The sequence below is a fragment of the Pan paniscus genome, chromosome 5 (assembly GCF_029289425.2).
Source record: "Pan paniscus chromosome 5, NHGRI_mPanPan1-v2.0_pri, whole genome shotgun sequence".
Classification (NCBI taxonomy): domain Eukaryota; kingdom Metazoa; phylum Chordata; class Mammalia; order Primates; family Hominidae; genus Pan; species Pan paniscus.
Window position 1 is genome coordinate 108,796,710 of NC_073254.2, and position 17,088 is coordinate 108,813,797.

The 17,088-nt window shown below is 37.5% G+C and overlaps 1 protein-coding gene and 1 non-coding gene across 3 annotated transcripts in view; both read right to left on the bottom strand.

Moving 5' to 3' along the window:
• RNGTT (RNA guanylyltransferase and 5'-phosphatase) overlaps positions 1-17,088 on the bottom strand; it is a 354,408-nt gene that overhangs the window by 101,124 nt on the left and 236,196 nt on the right. The gene's annotated exons all lie outside the window — the stretch shown is intronic.
• LOC112440227 (small nucleolar RNA SNORA73 family) lies at positions 2,545-2,733 on the bottom strand. The gene has a single exon (XR_003028403.1). It is a non-coding gene; the product is annotated as a small nucleolar RNA SNORA73 family (small nucleolar RNA).

Here is a 17,088-nt window from a genome sequence, read left to right on the forward strand (position 1 = left end):
AACATAGCAACCATACTGATAAATACCTACACGGATAAACTATTAAATGGACAGGCAGTAAGGAGCATTTGTTAGTTCACTCATTCACCCATTTACTCATTTTTTGAGCACCTATTGTGTGGTAGGCACTGTTATAGTTGGATTGGATATCTAAATGGCATTTATTAGAATGGAATTTATATTTAGAAGTAATTGAGAAATGATAATCTATTTTTACCATGAGAAATTAAAAGACTACTGGAAAAACAATCTAACTAGGTGAAGTACACTATTAATAGAAAGTAAAACTAAAAATGAATCTATAATTTGATAGTCTAAAGAGAAGCAAGCTGGAATAAAAACAAAATCAACATATCCACACCAAAGGACCAGATATCAGAAAGGGGTCACATGTTGATCTTTCCTTTAGGGGGATAAATTTAATCTAAAACATGTACTTGAGAATAGGCAAAGTGTAAAACACTTTATTACACACTGTGAGGATCAAGTAAACAGCTCATATAAGGCAAAATAAAATAAATGCTAATAATCAAATACTATGGGACTTCAAACATAGGAAGAATTAATTTGGACTTGGGAAATAAAAGGTATAATAAATAGGTTGTGTTGTTTTTTAAAAATAGAGTCCCACTCTGTCATCCAGACTGGAATGCAGTGGTGTGATCATAGCTCACTGCAGCTTTGAATTCCTGGACTCCAGCGATCCTCCCACCTCAGCCTTCCAAGTAGCTAGGACTACAGGCACATATCACCATGTCCAGCTAATTTTCTGGTTATTTTTTGTAGAGATAGGGTCTCACCATGTTGCCCACCAGGCTGCCCTCAAATTCCTGTCCTCATGTGACCCTCCTACCTTGGCCTCCCAAAATGCTAGGACTGTAAGCACAAGCTGGTGTGCCTGATAATACTTTAGCTTTATTATAGGCATTGCTAATCTTAGATAACTGAGCTATGGTCTCTAATTTTAAACTTCTTTAGTATCACCTCAAACTGAGTCATTTTAAAGAAAATACTCAATGTGAAAAACAGAAGCCGCTGACTGAAAAAGCAATACATTATGACCCAGCTTTATCTGATGTTGACTTGAATTTTAATAGAGTGCAAAAAGAGAATCTCAGGAATAGGAGAAAGTGTGAAAAAGAAAAAGCACAAAAGAAATCTCCATGATGTTACAATACAAATGAATTGCTACATCAGGATGCTAACTCTCAAAGACAATCCTGCAAATGTGCTTCCATAATCAACGTATTTAGCAGAATAAGAGATGAATCTAGAATTCAGGCCCTTAATTTTGAGTGGTAACTTTTCCCCAACATATAACAAACTACTCTAAAAGGAAACTATATCTATATGTTATGGGCTGCATGTTTGTGTTCCCCCAAGTCATGTGTTCAAACCCTAACCCTCAAAGAGATGGTATGAGGTGGTGGGGCCTTTGTGATGCAATTAAGTCATGAGAGTAGAATCCTCATGATGGGATTAATGCCTTTATATGAGACTCAATAACACTTGCTTCCTTTCTCTCTGCCATGTGAGGATACAACAAGAAGGCTGCCATATGGAAACCAGGAGGAGGGCCTCACCAGAACCTGACCATGCTGGCACCCTAATTTTGAACTTCCCATCCTCTAAAACTATGAAAAGTAGATATCTGTTGTTTAAGTTACCCAGTCTATGGTATTCTTATTATAGCAGCCCAATCTGACACTGTATTTAGATAAATATTTAAATGCATTTAAACTAAGGGGGAAGGCAAAGATGAAATGAAAATTAAATAAGCCAGTTCCCAAATTCCAATTATTTCACACAACAGTATTCTTTCACATGGTAGCATCGATAGTTTATAAACCTATCCCAAATTTTCAGTGTCTTTTATTGTGTATGTATATATAAAGTGCAGATATAGAATATATCTAATGACAAGTATATGTACTATATTTATGTTTGTTATATACGTATCACATTTTTCTTTACATTGTAAAAAATTAAATGGAATTGTTTATTTTCAAATAACTGCCATATTTCTTAACAAGAAAATATTTTTTTTAATTGTTGTCTTGTATTACGGGCTTTTTATTATGCTACATATGAAACAGGAGATATGATAATGATTTAACATTCTTGATGCATCAGACTGAAAAATTAGATATTTACAGACCATGTCTATAACAAAATTCTAATTGGATAATCTTTTTTTCCCCCTTGCTCTCATTGTGAAAGATATACAAATTTAATTTGGTTACGGGCACGGTCTATTGGGCTAAGCACAGGAAGGTGGTTAAAGAAAATATTTAGAGTTCCAATCTCGGTCTGTTGTTCCACTTCCAATCTCAATGCACTGAATGCTCTTGGATAAGTCATAAACTAAATGACTTTTCTTGATTTCCTCATCTATAAAATGGAAATAACTGTCTTACCTCCCGAAGATACACTACTTAGATTAATTAATAACTGGGTAAAATACTGTGAAAAAGAAAGTGATGAAAGTGTTCCACGAAATTATAACTTAAAATTAAGTCATTATTGAAACTGACCTTTTAAAAAATATGTTGCTTGCATGGTTTGTCTCCCTAGTCATTGTCCACAGGACTCTGAGAGGCTGTGGGAATATGAAGCAAGACATGAGGCCAAGTTTTATCTCCAACATTGTGTAAAGGGACTGTACATCACGGGACACAGCCCTAGCTAACCTAAGCCACCTGGATAAAGCCTGGGAAGAGTGACTCAAGCTGAAAATAAAAGTACTTTTTAAAAGTACTTTTAAAAATGTAAACTGAACACTCCAATTGCATTTGTGAAATGACGTATCTCAAAACAATAAGAGCTATCTATGACAAACCCACAGCCAATATCATACTGAATGGGCAAAAACTGGAAGCATTCCCTTTGAAAACTGGCACAAGACAGGGATGCCCTCTCTCACCACTCCTATTCAACATAGTGTTGGAAGTTCTGGCCAGGGCAATTAGCCAGGAGAAGGAAATAAAGGGTATTCAATTAGGAAAAGAAGAAGTCAAATTGTCCCTGTTTGCAGATGACATGACTGTATATCTAGAAAACCCCATTGTCTCAGCCCAAAATCTCCTTAAGCTGACAGGCAACTTCAGCAAAGTCTCAGGATACAAAATCAATGTGCAAAAATCACAAGCATTCTTATACACCAATAACAGACAAACAGAGAGCCAAATAATGAGTGAAATCCCATTCACAATTGCTTCAAAGAGAATAAAATACCCAGGAATCCAACTGACAAGGGATGTGAAGGACCTCTTCAAGAACAACTACAAACCACTGCTCAATGAAATAAAAGAGGATACAAACAAATGGAAGAACATTCCATGCTCATGGGTAGGAAGAATCAATATCGTGAAAATGGCCATACTGCCCAAGGTAATTTATACATTCAATGCCATCCCCATCAAGCTACCAATGACTTTCTTCACAGAATTGGAAAAAACTACTTTCAAGTTCATATGGAACCAAAAAAGAGCCCGCATTGCCAAGTCAATCCTAAGCCAAAAGAACAAAGCTGGAGGCATCACACTACTTGACTTCAAACCATGCTACAAGGCTACAGTAACCAAAACAGCATAGTACTGGTACCAAAACAGAGAAATAGACCAATGGAACACAACAGAGCCCTCAGAAATAATGCCGCATATCTACAACCATCTGATCTTTCACAAACCTGACAAAAAAAAGAAATGGGGAAAGGATTCCCTATTTAATAAATGGTGCTGGAAAAACTGGCTAGCCATATGTAGAAAGCTGAAACTGGATCCCTTCCTTACAACTTATACAAAAATTAATTCAAGATGGATTAAAGACTTACATGTTAGACCTGAAACCATAAAAACCCTAGAAGAAAACCTAGGCATTACCATTCAGGACACAGGCATGGGCAAGGACTTCATGTCTAAAACACAAAAAGCAATGGCAACAAAAGCCAAAATTGACAAATGGGATCTAATTAAACTAAAGCGCTTCTGCACGGCAAAAGAAACTACCATCAGAGTGAACAGGTAACCTACAAAATGGGAGAAAATTTTCGTAACCTACTCATCTGACAAAGGGCTAATATCCAGAATCTACAATGAACTCCAACAAATTTACAAGAAAAAAACAAACAACCCCATCAAAAAGTGGGCAAAGGATATGAACAGACACTTCTCAAAAGAAGACATTTATGCAGCCAAAAGACACATGAAAAAATGCTCATCATCACTGGCCATCAGAGAAATGCAAATCAAAACCACAATGAGATACCATCTCACACCAGTTAGAATGGCAATCATTAAAAAGTCAGGAAACAACAGGTGCTGGAGAGGATGTGGAGAAATAGGAACACTTTTACACTGTTGGTGGGACTGTAAACTAGTTCAACCATTGTGGAAGTCAGTGTGGTGATTCCTCAGGGATCTAGAACTAGAAAATACCATTTGACCCAGTCATCCCATTACTGGGTACATACCCAAAGGATTATAAATCATGCTGCTATAAAGACACATGCACACCTATGTTTATTGCGGCACTATTTACAATAGCAAAGACTTGGAACCAAGCCAAAAGTCCAACAATGATAGACTGGATTAAGAAAATGTGGCACATATACACCATGGAATACTATGCAGCCATAAAAAACGATGAGTTCATGTCCTTTGTAGGGACATGGATGAAGCTGGAAACCATCATTCTCAGCAAACTATCGCAAGGACAAAAAACCAAACACTGCATGTTCTCACTCATAGATGGGAACTGAACAATGAGAACACATGGACACAGGAAGGGGAACATCACACACCGAGGCCTGTTGTGGGGTGGGGGGAGCAGGGAGGGATAGCATTAGGAGATATACCTAATGTTAAATGACGAGTTACTGGGTGCAGCACACCAACTTGGCACATGTATACATATGTAACTAACCTGCATGTTGTGCACATGTACCCTAAAACTTAAAGTATAATTTAAAAAAAATGTAAACTGAGCACTCTAATTCCATTTGTGAAAAGATCACCTGACTCATTTGAAACTTTATCTTTCAGGGTGTGGGATAGCCTCAAAATAAGTGAGAACTTATGGTTTAGAATAGAAAGCCTCCACTGGCTCCACAAAGGAGCTATAGTGTAGTAATACAACACCAGGCTCATTTAATGTACAGCACTAGAAGAATTAAAAGATAAATGATCATGCAAAATGAATTTCTTGTAACAATCCTAAAAGACTGAGGTTACTGTTCAATATAATACTTTTTATCTTTCCTCCTCTAAATTATAAATTGTTTACTAAAGGTGTAGAAATTGTTGATTTGAAAATTGATTTGGTAGAACTGCTTTAAGTGTTTATTTTACTCACCTCTTCCTTTCTCAAATCACAAAGATCTCAGATGGATACAAACATCTCAAGAAATACGCACCTATTTTTGATTTCAATTCAACAAGTAATTAGTGAGCAACTACAGTGTCAACTCTTCTTAGGTTATGCATAATATAACTTTTGCAAATTAAATTATATGTTCCTGCAAAACTGTTTTCAGAAGATGGAGAGAAGGTGGCAGTCTGACAAGGGAGCTCAGGATCCAAGGAACAAAATGATGATCAATACTTTGGGTTTTCTTTTTGTCTCATGTATTTCAGACTGGATACTGGAGACAGCAACAATGCAAAAACGCCAATGGAGGAGACCCAGAAAAGAAAAGCCCCAAGAAAAGCATGCCCTCTCTATCCAGGAAGCGGGCAGCCTAGCAAGACAGAAGCTTTTCGACAATAACCACTCCACTCTAGCTAACCACCACAGAAAAAAACAGCAGCCCACCCCCACCAACCCTGCCAGCAAAGGCCAAGTGGTGAAGCTAGATGTCCATCCTCTGTAGGCTGTAAAAAGAAGTCCCAATCTTCTGCTGGGGTAGAAACAGAGAAGGCTGAGTGGGGGAGCCACCCACAAAGATATCAGTGAAGACCAAGAGGAGACCATTCAACTTCACTCCTAGGTTAATTCTCTTCAATAGTAGCTGCTACTGAATTAATCTGGCCAGGAGGCAAAGTAGGGCAAGAATAGAGTGTATTACAGAAATTCACAAGAAAGTGCTAACTCGCCATTTAAGTACTGTTTATAGCTAGGTGTGGTGACTCATGCCTGTAATCTTAGCACTTTGGGAGGCAGGCGGATTACCTGAGGCCAGGAGTTCGAGACCAGCCTAGCCAACATGGGGAAACCTCATCTCTACTAAAAACACAAAAATCAGCCGGGCGTAGTGGCACATGCCTGTAATCCTAGCTACTTAGGAGGCTGAGGCACAAGAATCACTTGAACCCAGGAGGTGGAGGTTATAGTGAGCCAAGATTGTGCCACTGCACTCCGGCCTAGGCAACAGAGTGAGACTGTCTCTCAAAAAAAAAAAAAAGAAAGGAAAAAAAAGTACTGTTTATAGAGCTCCTATTGTTACAAGGCACTAGGCTGGAGAAATGGAAGGAAAGATATGTTAATAGATGGGGGCTGACAAAAATTAAAAAAAATAAAGTGGTGTCTACTGATCTTTTAATTCAAGCCTATGATTTGCCCTAATGACAAGACTATATCATAAAAATGAGTTCATATAAGAAAAAAATGGGTATAACAAAAGAAAAATACTTTAAAGAGGTTTGGAGCCCCTTATCTTCTATTTTATTTCTTATTTGTATTTATATTATTTTATTATTATTCCTAATCAGACTGAAGTTGCAACATTTCTGTATATGCTTAAAGTCACATAGAAATGTATGCTGCCAATTCTTTTGCTATCTTCCAATTAGGAAAAAAATAAATGAACCACAGTGAAGAAGTAGATTATATGAGGAAAACCTTTAAAAATTAGTGGAAGAGAGGATACAGAGTATCCAAAACCAGATGTTTAGTTGATATATTTCTTTTAAAATATACGTTCACAAATCTCATTGCAACAGAAGGCTATCCCTTTTCATAGTATAAAAATGGTTAAAAGCAATGATACATATTTAGAGTTACAAAAAATAAACATCTAAGGAAAGCAGTTTCAAGCCTAATGTACAAGTTATTTGGATAAGAAAATGGGCATTAAGAAAATAGCAGACTTGAGATTTAGGTTCACTAGGACCACTTAGTGCAAGTGTATTACTGGAAAATTCAATAGCCTTAGAGAGGTCATCATGGTTAGCCTTCTTCAATCCCTCTGCCTAGAATACTGCAAGGTATCAATAAATGCTTACTTAATGAAGGAATGCCACATTTGACACTTGGCTTTCCCTTCACTTAGCTTCCGTGAAACTTTTCTGACTGCCTCGAAAATCACAGGCTATCACTTGAAATTCAGTTATCTGCTATTCTTAAACAAATGTGGACTTTTTTATTCCTTCTGTGGTTCAACTCAGACACTGCAACTTTGAACTGAAATAAATGATTCATTCTCTAGTCTAAATGTATTCAACTGGTTACTGAGAAAATTTCAGATTTATACTGCTTCTTCCAACTTGATTACAGTACTTTAATACCTGCATTCCAAATGTTAAACTACCTCTAATCCTTTACGTTTGTAATAAAAACAAATACTTTACATATTTATTATTGCAACTTCCAGTGTTTACTCTGTGAAACTTATGAAGAGATTGCATTTTTACCTTGTACATTTATTCAGCTTGGCTAAAGAACTCAATTTAAATTTTATCTATATTAAAAAGCCTCTGAAATACAAGGACACTTGGTTTTCAATTTGCATTTAAAAGATGTGTATTTAACAAAATGTTTTATTTCTTTCAAAAGAATTTAATTTGAAGTTCTCAGGGTACTTGTACCAAAGTACATATTATCATAAAAATAGGTAAGAAATTCAAAGATAACCTAACAGAATTCCTTGTCATCTTTCTTACTTTACATATGAAGAAACAAAAAGCCATTCGTGTTTAATGATTCACCTGTCAGTACATCTACTCATTTCATCGTCCAAGAAGTGTTGAGCATCTCCAGGCTGGCATTTGGTGCACAGTAAAGAATAAAAACACATCCCTACTCTGTGGCTAGCGGTTTAGAGGAGAACTAAAACCTTGGTTGAGCTCAACTCCTAGTCTAACATGTTTCCATTGCATTGGTTATAGTCAGAATTCATTTACAAAGCATTCATTCTCCAATGGTGCATGCTAGTAATATTTAATGGTGCCATTAATTAGATAGAATATCCTAAGTAAAAAAGTTAAACTTTTCCACTACCTATTAAAGACTTTGGGCATTATCAATATGTTACAGTTCCTATGAGATAAAATTATTATTAAATCTATACTTTTCAGATTTCAAGACCTTCACATATTTTTTCTGCCCTACCTAAACTTTACAATGATAACAAATTTCTATAGTCTTCAGCCTTTTATCATTTTCTAGCCACAATCCCTTTACCCTCATCTAAACACACACCACAATACACACATCAGACTCTAATTTTTCATACAAGTTATACCACCTCTCTGGGAACATTCTCCTGAGTCTAATGTTCTCATCCAAACCCTGCACTTAATTAGAAAGAATGACAAAAAACTTACCCTCCCAATCATCCTTAATTACCTAGTACTTATAACTGTTTCATTAAATTTGATCCCTAAAGCTCCAGAGATGTTAATTGCCCAGGTTGTGAATATGGTATTTGCTATGTCATTAATGAAATTATAATTTCAAAAAAAGAATTTTTCTGATCACTTTTAAAGAAAAGTACTATCGAACAGATTAGGAATCTGGTCTACCACTTATGCAAATACCAAAGTACTATTTATAAGGAAAAAAAGGTAAATCTGAGTATATGATGAGTATTTAACATTCATTAAGGGTTAAGGCACGTTCTAGCTGAGAAAAGCTTCTGGAGTGGTAAAAACTGTTGGATAAAAAATTGCAAATGTTAAGGAAATCATCACACAAATAATGACGTCAAACCATGTTTTTTATGTTAGTTCAAACTTTGGATGGTATTTTAAAAAATTACTTCTCTACTTCTTTCCTCTCTTGTGGTCCCAAAGACACATTCTCTTCTGAACCTCTTTCCCTCTTTGGAAGTTTCCATTCAATATAGGCATTTTATTGGCTGTTCTTCTCCTAACACCCCTTAAATATAGGTGTTACCCAGAGTTTTATCTAGAAAGGTACCTAATTTTTATATTTATCCTAAGCAATTTAATTCACTGGTATGGTTTTAACACATATGAATTGATCACTTCCAAATCTCTACCTTAAATCCAAACTACACTCTCGATTCCAGATTAATACATTCCACCACTTGGTGGGCAATTGTACTGATACATTCCTGTCAAAAATCAAATTAGTAATCTACTCTTATAATATTTATTACATTTTGGTTGATGATCCCAGCCTCTCTAAAGAAGGAAGCTGGGGTTCCTCCTTGCCCCCACAACTAATCACTAAATCTAATTTTTTGTTTGTTTTTGGTCTTCCAAATTCATCCTCTCTTTTTTTATATATAGTAACATTTTTTCCAAGTTCTCATCATCCCTTCTCTGTCCTTTGCTTTATCATGCTTTCAGCCCACACTCTACAATGTCCTTAACTTGACTGTACACAAATCTGATTGCTTTCCTTACCTGCTCAAATCTTTCACTGAATCCCCCAAATCTAAAAGATAATGGCTAAACTCTTCAGAATGATCTGGCCTCTACCTACTGTTTATATCTCATTATAACAACCTTCCTTACAGTCTAAGGTCCAAAAATAACAAGCCACCTACAATCTTCAAATTACTCCATGTTGTTTCAAGTCTCCACTGCCTTTAAATATTCTAGTCTGCCTGGAAATACCTTCCTACCAAGTCTGTCTGATAAATTCCTATTTATCCTTCAAAATTCAGCTCTCATGTAAATATTCTCTAATGCTTCCTTCTCCACACTAAAGTGGAGTTTTCTATCATTATCATTTCTACAATGCTACCTTTTTAAATCTTGTTTTCTCTCTATTAGACTTAGGAACAACTAAGACATTGGCTATGTCTAAGCCACCTTGTATCCTAAGCACCTAGCACAAAGGTTGGCATACACATGCCTCAAAAATATTTATTAAATTATATACTTAAAATGGATTCACAAGAATTCCATCACCTAGTATCTACCATACTAGATTATACCAAGGAAAAAACAATTCTAAGACTGCGTTTAAATAGGTCAATGTCATTAGCAAAATGTTTAGAGTAAATTCAAGTTATTGTAAAACTCAGATCTACCTACCATCTAGTCACTTGTATTTTTTCATTAAGCAATTAAAGAGGTGATCATTAGGAAATACAGAACAAATATATACAAATTTTAAGAACACAGACTTTGGTTTTCAGCTACAACATGTAATAGAGTGTGCAAGTCATCGTTCCCACTCTAAAACAAGAAAAAAAGATAAACCAAAAATACATGACTTTTCTAAGACTCATCAGAGAATTCAGATCACAGGGCACACTGTCACCCTAAAATCTAAAGACACAGGAGAAGAGAAAGAATCATAGCCAAGAACAGCACAGATCAGCGTATCTTGAACAAAAGCTGCTGGAGTCATAATAGATGGTAAGAACACTTACATGATAATTTTGACAAATTACTGGGAGTGAGTATGGATTACTTGGTAGTAAAAAGTTGCTGGTGACCTAGTCTTAGGGCAACCTTAATACTTTGACGGGTTTTATTTCCAGGCTTTTGACAAGGTTTTCACATGAAAGATCCAAGAAAAATCCCCTCACATATAAGAAAGTGGGAGAAGAAAAGTAACTATAGTCATGAGCCTCATAACAATGTTTGGAACAACGATATACGGTTATCAAAGGTGGTCCCATAAGATTATAATGAAGCTGAAAAATTCCTATCGTCTAGTGACATCATAACATCATAGTGCAATGCATTATTCACATGTTTGTGGTAACGCTGGTATAAACAAACCTACTGGGCTGCCAGTTGTATAAAAGTACAGCATATATAATTATGTACAGTACCTAACACTTGATAGTAATGAAAATGTTACTAGCTTTTGTATTTACAATAGTGTATTTTTATTGTTATTTTAGAATGTATTCCTTCTACTTATTTAACAGCAACAACAAAAAGTTAAGTTAGAGATTAACTCAGGCAGGTCCTTCAGGAGGTATTCCAGAACATGGCATTGTTATAGATTTCAGTTCCACGTATGTTACTGGCCCTGAAGACCTCCAAACCAAACATGATGTGGAGGTGACAAACAGTGAAACTGATTATCCTGACCCTATATAGCCTAGGCTAATGTGTGTGTTTGTGTCTTATGTGGAGTTCTGATAAGTAAGCAACAATGAGGAAGGAGCCCCAGGTAGGAAAGAACAACGAACAATTCTTCTGACAGATGGCTAATCACAAACAACCTGAGAACTCAATGACCCATGCAGCCCCCTCAGTACAACCCTATAAAACTTCTCTACAGCCCCTGCCTCTTTGCAGACAGCCCCTTCTCTGCTGTGCTGCCCATTGCTACTTTGCAACATTATTTTCATACTTTCTGTAATAAATCTACCTTTCTTTACCTACAGTTGTCTTGATAAATTCCTTTACCACCTGTGTCACCAGCCCCAGATAGTCACTACCTGCAACATCTTAGTTTTTAACAAAAAAGTAAAATTGAAAAATTAAAAAGCATTAAAAATTAAAAATTTTGAAAATATAAAAAAGCTTATAGAATAAGGATATCAAGAAAGAAAATATTTTTATACAGTTCTACAATGTGTTTGGGTTTTGTTTTTTGTCTTTTGAGGCAGAGTCTCGCTCTGTCACCCAGGCTGGAGTGCAGTGGTGCAATGTGGGCTCATTGCAACCTCCGCCTCCCAGGTTCAAGCGATTCTCCTGCCTCAGCCTCCCCAGTAGCTGGGATTACAAGCACGCCCCACCATGCCCGGCTAATTTTTGTATTTTTAGTAGAGACGGGATTTCACCATGTTGGCCAGGCTGGTCTCAAGCTCCTGGCCTCAGGTGATCTGCCTGCCTCAGCTTCCCAAAGTGATAAGATTACAGGCGTGAGCCACCGCGCTCGGCTGTGTTTGGGTTTTAACCTAACTCTTTTTACAAAAGAGTCAAAAGGTTTAAAAAAAAAAATCCTAAAAGTTTGTAAAGTAAAAAAGTTATAGTGAGCTAAGGTTAATTTATTGTTAAAGAAAACTTTTAAATAAATTTAGTGTAGCCGAAGTGTGCAGTGTTTATAAAATCTACAGGAGTATGTAGTAATGTCATAGGCCTTCACACTCACTCACCACTCACTGACTTACCCAGAGCAACTTCCAGTCCTGCAAGTTCTATTAGGTGCCTGATACAGGTGTACCATTTTAAAAAATCTTTTGTACCTTATTTTTACTGTACGATTTCTTGTTTAGATATGTTATAATATGCAAATACAATTGTGTTACAATTGCCTACAATATTTAGTATAGTAACATGCTGTACACATTTGTAGCCTAGGAGCAATCGGCTATGCCATATAGCCTAGGTGTGTGGTAGGTTATACCATCTAGGACAGTGATCCCCAACCTTTTTGGCACCAGGCACTAGTTTCATGGAAGAAAATTTTTCCACAGACAGGGGAAGGGGGAGATGGTTTCGGGATGAAACTCTTCCACCTCAGATCATAAGGAGCACATGACCTAGATCCCTCACACGTGCAGTTCATAATAGAGTTCCTGCTCTTTTGAGAATTGTCAGGCATGAGTTCTAAATTTCTTTTCAAAGAATCAATATGTCAGTAGGTTCAATTCCTCGTCTTCTACTTTTAAACTTAACTTCCTCATAAAGCAACCTTTTTCGATTACCTGCTCCACCCTAACTCATTCCGATTACCTGCTCCACCCTGACTCATTCCCATTACCTGCTCTGTCATAACCATTTTTCCCGCCAAACCACTCACCCTGTCACTCTTTTTAAATTAGCCAATCAGAATCACTTTAGCCTGTGCCATCTAACCCTAACCAATAGGGGAAGGACACAGCAGCAGGGGCCACATGGTCAGGGATAAGAACCCCTTCCCCTCCCTTGCCCAAGTGTGCGCTCACCATTGCTCCATGTGTAAGGGCACACCCTTCTATAGAAGTACCTTGCCTTGCTGAGAATTAAAAAGAAAATTTTATATTCAAGTGCTATTTCTTTTGTGGCACCAAAACTTCACTTATAACAATTCCGGGGCTGCCCGGGGATTACATTCCCTTCCCGGGGCGGTCTCTGGTTGTCTCTCGTGAGGAGGCGTGGCCCGCCCCCTTGTGGCAGCCTCAGGGGTGAGAAATCAGGACCCACCCAGTGTGAGGAATAACCCAAGCCCTCAGCAACGTGGAAAGAGACTGGCCAGAAACCTAGCTTAAAGGATCCTCATATACTGCCATGACAATTCTGTGTACAGACCAAGGAAGGATAAGTCGTTGCAGATGGTGAAGTATTTCCTTGGTGGTTGGGACTAAGGAAAAAGCTGCAGGGTGGTAAAGCATTCCTTGGTTAAGACATACCAAGGAGAGAGAAACCGCAGGGGCGGTAAAGCATTCCTTAGTCAGGACTAGGGAAAGAAAGCCACGGGGGGTGGTGAAGTATTCCTCAGTTGGGATGTCTTGGAGGTTAAAAAGAGGTGAGAGATCTCCATTCAGGAGGGGGTTGAACCTCAGAAAGAGGTGAGAAATCCCCATGAGGGGGGTTGAACCTCAAAAAGAGGTGAGAAATCCCCATGAGCGGGGGTTGAACCTCACACAAACCTCCGGTAGTAAGAAAAATATTCAGAACCCCCCTTTCCTTTCTTCTCAGGGGAAGAAAGAGTAGCTCCACTCCAGCCGGTCCCTCTCCTAGGGGAAGGGGAAGGAGAGGGGAGAACAGCAGCATAAGCGGCTGGCACAGGCAGGGAAAGACCAGCAAAGAGGAAAGAGAAACTGGGAGAGGAAATCAGAGAGAAACAGAGAGAAAGAGACAGAGAGTCAGAGGGAGAGAGAGAGAGAAAGAGAGAGACAGGCAGAGAGATAAAGACAGAAAGACAAAGAGGAAATCAGAGAGAGAGAGAGAGAGACAGAGAGTCAAAGAGAGAGAGGGAGATAGAAGTAGTAAAGAGAAAAGAGTGTATCCTATTCCTTTAAAAGCCAGGGTAAATTTAAAACCTATAATTGATAATTGAAGGTCTTCTCTATGACCCTGTAACACTCCAATACCACCTTGTTGTCAGTGTAAATAAGGGCATAGCCCGAAAGCACTGAGGCCACTGACAATCCATAGCCTTCCTATCAAAAATCCTTAACCCAGTAACCCACGGATGGCCTAAATGCATTCAATCTGTACCGGCAACTGCTCTCCTAACAGAAGAAAGTAGAAAAACAACTTTTAGAGGAAACCTCATTGTGAGCACAACTCATCAGGTCAGAACTATCCTAAGTCCAAAAAAAAAAAAAAAAAAAAAAAAAAAAAAAAGCAAAAAGGTAGCTTACTGACTTAAGAACTTTAAAGTATAAGGCTATTCCATTAGAAAAAGATGATTTAACATTAACCACTGAAAATTCCCTTAACCCAGCAGGTTTCCTAACATAGGATCTAAATCTTAATTACCATACAAAGGTCCGACCAAACCTAGGAGGAACTCCCTTCAGGACAGGAGGATAGATGGTTCCTCCTGGGTGACTAAAGGAAAAAGACACAATGGGTATTCAGTAAGTGATAAGGAAACTCTTGTAGAAGCAGAGTTAGGAAAAGTGCCTAATAATTAGTCTGCTCAAATGTGTGGCATATTTGCACTCAGCCAAGCCTTAAAGTACTACAGAATCAGGAAAGACCCATCTATACCAATTCTAAGTTAATATGGACTGAATGAGGTCTTATTAAAAGCAAAGAATAATTGAAATCCCAAACTTACAAGGTTTTCAACAAAAGTAAAGTTTGCTAAAAGTTAACAGTGTAACATGCATTATCCTAACTTCTAATCTTGTGGCCTTAGATGGTCTAGTCCACAGACATGAAGGAAGTTCACTTTGGAAAAGAATGGTTATCATCTTTGGGGAAAAAAAGGGGGGGGGAGAATTTATGTAAAAAGGAATGTTATATGGTAAATTTTTGTCCTAAAATAACTGGTTGTTTAAAGAAAGGGATGTTTGCAACAAGTCAGAAAGTTGAGGCATGTCAAAGAATTGTAAAAGTCGTGAAAAAAAAGTTATAAAACGGAATTTATGCAAAAAATGTTGCATAATTTAAAAGTAATTAGGCCTCCTGAATGTAAAACTATTGAAGAAACAGTGAATGTGCAAGGTGTATAAGGAAAGTAAAATATATCTTTGGTAAAAGGATTATAAGTAGGCATAAGAATGTGGATTTTTACACACATTAAAAGGTTAAAAAATTTTTTCTTTTAAAGGTTTAGGCAAGTTTTGAAATGTTAATTGTGAAGGTAATTCTGTGTGTAAACATATTGGCTAAAGTTAAAGGTGTATCATCCAGTTTTTCTGTGAACTGGACATTAAAATAAAAGCACAACAGGTTTTTCTTAAAGCACTAACCTGCTCTTTAACAAAAATTATAAAAGGTTAAAAGGAGTCTATAAAAATCTTACTTTATGGTCAGACATTAAAATTGGATAAATAGGTCTACAAGGTTTTATTAAAATTGAGTTTAACATTAATAACACACTAATATAAAGGTGAAATTTAGCTTATCTGGTATAAAAATCATACAGGAAGCATTGTCAAATATAAAATGATGTTTGGCTTTTTTTGGTCTAAAAACTAATAAAAATAGGTGCTAAAGGAAATTTCTCAGTAAGAAGGCACCAAGGACTATAAAGTCCACTGCTGATGTCCCCACATTTAAAACAAAAGGTCAATTTCTTAGAAATTATATACTTGGTTTATCTGCCACTTGGCCTTTACCTCAAAACTAAAAATCTTTTAGCAGAGGTACCACCCCTAGAATTTCCGGTAAACTAGCACCAGCCTGAGGATCACGTTCTCATCAAAGGGTGGAAAGAAGGAAAACTCGAGTCAGCCCGGGAAGGAACCTACCTTGTGCTGCTAACCACCGATAATGCTGTTCCTATAATGGAAAGGGGATGGACTCATCGCACCTGAGTCAAGAAAGCACCGTCCCCTCCAGGGTCATGGGCCATAGTCCCAAGGGAAAACCCTACCAAACTAAAGCTAAGAAAAATTTAACTCTCTTTCTTCTATTCTAATACTCTTTCTTCTTTCCTCACTCTATTGCTGACCATCTAGTTATTAACATAACCAAGTCAATTTTGCTTCAAACTATTGCATTTAATGCTTGCCTTGTTATACCCTGTGGGGACTTGCCAAGGCAAAGACAGCTCTCTACTTCAGAAAAGTACCTCTGTCCCTCCTGACTCTCGTCAGACTGGGCATTAGAGAATTGGGACCATTTAATCCGGGGAGATTTTGATAAAGACCCCAGTGTCAATCAGGAGTCTTGTCCCACCAATGTAGAGCTTTTATGCTGTAGCTGGTCCAAAGTTCTGTGGACCACTAAAGAGCAAGAATAGACTGCTCCAACTGGTTTTTGTAATTTCCTAAAACCATACATTCATTTTACTAGAGGGACAGCTGTCCCCCAACTGTAAGCTAAACCAGTGTAATCCTATACAGGTTATTATCTTAAACCCTCAAAGTTCTTCCCCTTTTCTAAGCTGGTTCCCTTCTTTAAGCCAGTTTTATGATATGGGGGCTGAGGTTTCAGGGACAGACCCTATTAGATTCTTTGAAATGTGTTTCTTTAATCCCCCGCTGCCTGTACCTTCCTCTAAGCCTTCTTCCAAAACCTTTTACAACGGAAGAATTTCTCCTCCTCCGTCTAACAACAAGACCAAAATAGTTATTGTAGAAGTTAAAGACTTAAAACAAACTTTGGCAATTGAGACAATACTAAGATGCAAATGCCTGGTTGAAATAGATCAAATATTCCCTCCGCACGTTAAACAAAAGCAATTGTTATGCTTGTATGCATGGCAGGCCAGAGGCCCAGATTGTCCCCTTTCCACTAGGGTGGTCCTCCAGTCGACCGGGCGTGGGCTGCATGGTAGCTTTTTTCCAGGATTCTACCGCCTGGAGTAACACATCATGCCAAGCTCTCTCTC